A 4596-nucleotide genomic window follows, 5' to 3' on the forward strand; every position below is an offset into this window, starting at 1 on the left:
TCTTTGTTCCTTCTTGGTCAAAGAGCAAACTCACAAAAATTAGAAATTTTTTTCCTCTCGTGGGCTATTGATAAAAAAAAGTGTATCTCGGTAGAAAGAAGCTTCACTCAGTATTTGACTAAAAAAAGTTGCAATATTTAATTTTTACATAATGATTAAATGCCTTTATTTTTCTTTATGCTTATTTATTCATTAATAAATAAGGAATTAGTGTTTATACTGTTCTGATTTAAATTGCATGGTTCAAATTGGAACAAAGAGCTGAGGCAATTGTTCTCCAAAAAACCTTGTCAAACTAACAAGGTCGTTCGTTTATATTGAAAGCAGGGAATATAGAGAACATTCTAAATGATAACTTTATAGTAATGGTCTATATCTATTAAAAGAGTACATTTTATTTACATATGTTACGTTTGCAAGATAAGTTGTTTAATTTCGTACGTCATTTAAAATACCTTGAACCATTTTCCCTGACATAAGAGCCAGAGCATAAGACTTGTAAAGAGCATTTTAGGAAAAAAGGACAGACATCAGGTCGCACGCAACCTTTTATAAGAAAAAAAAATAGATGGTGGAAGCTCAAAATTAGTATATAGTTTTGCCAATTCTGGGCCAATTCTTCTCTACAATAGAATTACTACTACTTTTTAAAGAGATTTTTATTAAAATATATGGCAAATGATATAAGAAATAAATGAAGGGAACAAGGATCATGTAAATAACATAAATAAATATTTTGGTTTATAATTATCAGAGATATAATTATTTAAAAAACATACTTAATCATTATACACATATGTATCACAAAGCGAAAACATCTAAATAAAATCCGTCGACATAAAGAATTCGGAAGACACGTACAAGCCATCTAGATCTAGAGTTGTCCGGAACCACCAAAGAGAAGACAACATATCTTGCAATATCTGACATGATAACAACTCTTATTTCATCAGCAGCTTAAGGTTAATTTATCATAACTTTGTTGGGAATAAGAGCTTTGGAATTCAACAGCACTAATTCCAACGCCTTCGTCCATCCTGGGGATCCCTTTCGAACTATTGTTCAAAACTCGCACGGAGTCTCCCTTCCATCTTTTTATGAATGCAATAGAGTGATACCTGTAACTAGAATCGTGGAACTGAAAATTAGGGACGCACTCGGAATAGATCTAAATAAAGAAAATTGACTGGTGGCCATGCCACCGACGACACGGGCTCACCTAAAGGCTGACACAGTCATCACGAAAGTTATCTGGATTTTATATTTCACCCGGACTGTGTGTTCTATAATAAAGTCGACTGGACTTGAGGATTTCATTGACGGACAACTGAGGGTGCTTCAACCGTTTTGAACAATGTTGTTGATAGATAATTATTTATGAGAACTGGTTCGAGATCCTCTTTTCCCTTCAGTCTCGTGGTAGCTTGCCTATCAGATCTACCGGTTTTTATATGTTACATGCAAAGATGAAAATCCAGTATAGAATGGACATGTAAAAAAAAAAGAACACGAAAATCAACATGGCCCCCCTACAAATTTGAAAAATGTTTTGGAGGAGAGAAAGAATAATGCTCAAGACGTTTCATTAGATCAACTACAATCAGCTGTGGAAAGAATGGAAGGAAAAAGGATACAAACAATGAAATTTGCCTGAATTACTCCGATGTCGATCTCCAATTCTACTCTGAGTCCAACAAGGGACTTACACTTATAATTCTGCAACAAATCCTCGGGGTTACGCTCTGTCTTTTATGAGCACACACGAACGTTCAAACAGGTTTTGAATATAATTGAATCTATTTAGTAAAGGATGTTCATTACTTAGGAATTAAATAATAATGACAGCAACTAAGGAAAATAAAATTCGTCCTTCATACTACCAATTTCAAATTAACGGGCCAGCTAAAAAACACACCGGCTTTACATGTATGGTTAATGCATATCTATTGAAGATGGCAAGGAAGGGATAAATAATTATTTCATATATTGAATGTTAATTATTGATTTGATTTATGTTATATTTTCTTCTTAAGTGTTTTTAACCGTATTACAAAAAATTTGTCAACTCTAATGATTCAATGTTATGTTTAGAAGAATAAATAAATAAAATAATAATAATAATTGCTTAAAAATGTTCACAACTTTACAACAGTTGATTCTATTTGCAGCCAATCAACATTCCGATCACTGACTTGTGGAAAAGAAGCAGAAACATCGATCACTTGAAAGTGTATCTATCCTATGGATAATATGTACTGTTGTATAAATGTACAGGTGAACAAATGATGATGTTCCAACAATTTATTGTCATTCCTTGTCAAATAGCTATTCACAAAGCAAATATTTTGTAGTAAGTCTATGCGAGCCCACGTTAAAGGTGAAACATTTACATAATAATAATAACACTTTTTCTAAGCAGTATGTATATATTTTTTTATTATTCGGGTCAAATTGATTGTGACGCAATGAAAAACAACACACTGGCTCTACATGAACAATTATTATTTAAACCCAACGTACGAGAATGTTCTGCAAGTATTAAAATTCTTTTTGCGTGAGAGGTTCATCATTGTGTGAAAAATTATGAGACTCCTATCTTTGCACACTTAATGTTTAGTCAGTGGTGAAAATGGTTTGAAATTCTTGCCGGAAATGTATTTAAAGCATTCGCAGGTTGGAAAAGAAATTGCTCATAGCAGTTCAAGAATTCATTCACGTTAAGGAAGTAAAACAATCGGCAGCTGACAACAAAATACACTATAAATTTTTGTGTTAGTAAGGTAAAACCTCAACCATTCTCATTTTTAAAATGAAGAGGTTTTGTGCTTTAAAATAATTATGGTTTGTAGGAGAGAAAATACAACAACAATATTATTTTGTTACCACATAATAATTTACCATGGATTTGGTTTTCAACTGTCAGGTTTTTTTTACGTTTTCTTCCTTATCACTATCATAAACATTGATTTATTACGTTTGAATTAATTTTTAAACTGCTGTGAGCAATTCCTTTTTATACACAAGTACGTAATTTCATGTTTTTGTAAAGAAAAAAATTAGTTTACCGATTAGAAAAGGAAAAACGGTTGATGCGTGTAGTCTTTCTTCTTTTTTATTCATTATTTAATAAGTAGTGGGTGTGTTGACATTTCCCTCTAAAAGAAGAGTTCTCGCGTATGTTTGGTGGAAATTGACTTAAAAATACATAATAAATTAAATGAATATGAATTTATATGTGATTGTAATATTTTCCTTGCACCACAAATGCTTGCTATTTTAAATATAGGAGGTTATCCTTTTTATAGCAGTAATTCATTAGCTTAACCCCAAAATCATATAACAGCCATCTGATATTAACAAAGGTCTTAATTCAGTGATCCCATATGTCCTCCTTTCTCCTTGCGCCATTACACAAGCCTCATCTCTATCTATATACACTAGAAGGGGATGGAACGGCAAAAAAACAAAATAAATAAAAAATACATTAATTGTCATAACAAACACAGCTACGAGAACTAAATAAATCATAATTTGGAAATTCTTAATACATTAATGAAATTAGATCAAAATAAGGTGATAATGATATTTAACAAATAAAAGACTGAAAAAAAATAGTTAAAATAATATTTATTGATAATATTTTATTAATGAATTATATCTTATGTTGAATATACTGAAGAATATACAAATACCACTCAACTTTGATATGTTTCTTTGATTAGTAGTACAATCTTTCTTCTTCAAGTTTCTACGCTTATTTCTTTACCAAACATGATTTCTTTTTTTCTATAACAAAATTTTGATGTCTTAGGGGCACCAATGCTATATACCAATACGATATATTATCGATAATTTAGTAGCAATAGCCAATCCTTTCCAACTATTGGTTTATTCTTTAATTTTACTGAAAAATAGTAAGTTGGTTACATGGTTACGGTATCCCCAAAGCAATAAGTAGAAAGGTTTGAGAGATGAAGATTGTTATATATCATAAACTTGAAAATATTTAGATATATGAATAGTAATAATCGACTATTTGATCTTACATATCAAGCTTTCTATACAAATATACTTCATAAATCTAGGTATAGTTGTAGTTGGACTAAGGAAAGAGGCTTCATATTTTGACTCATGTCATTGCTAGAAATATAATTTTGTAGAAGACACATTGCAATATTATTCTCCATGCCTTCGACTTAAGTTCCATCCCAAGTCATTTTTTGATTGAAAGTGTCTGTTGTGAATGTCTGAACATAATTTAGATGCATGTTTTTTGTTTTATTATTATTCCAACCGCCTGGTTTCCTCTTTCCTTAAGAGTCACTTTAAGTATAACTAAGGATGCTTTTTTTGTAAATAAAAAATGAGGTGTAAGAGAAGGCAGGAGCGATACATTTGGTATTACTGAATTAGGATCCTTGTTAATATATGATTTTTTGGGGGAGGGGGGAGAATTACTGCTCATAAGAGGAGAACTTTCTACTTATAGATTGGCATTAGTGCCGTAAAAATATTATAATTATAATTAAATTCATATATTATTTATTTTATTGAGTATTTTTTAAACAATTTGCACAAAGAATAAATATGAACTCT

General features: G+C 30.9%; 1 long non-coding RNA gene across 1 annotated transcript; it reads right to left on the bottom strand.

Annotated features, from left to right (window-relative positions):
- Positions 1-715: 715 nt before the first annotated feature.
- Positions 716-1360, bottom strand: LOC139905476 (uncharacterized). The gene is made up of 2 exons (XR_011780254.1): positions 1220-1360; positions 716-1118 (listed from the first exon to the last, which is right to left on the bottom strand). It is a non-coding gene; the product is annotated as an uncharacterized lncRNA (long non-coding RNA).
- Positions 1361-4596: the final 3236 nt, after the last annotated feature.

The sequence above is a fragment of the Lepeophtheirus salmonis genome, chromosome 5, assembly GCF_016086655.4.
Source record: "Lepeophtheirus salmonis chromosome 5, UVic_Lsal_1.4, whole genome shotgun sequence".
NCBI classification, from domain to species: Eukaryota; Metazoa; Arthropoda; class Copepoda; order Siphonostomatoida; family Caligidae; genus Lepeophtheirus; species Lepeophtheirus salmonis.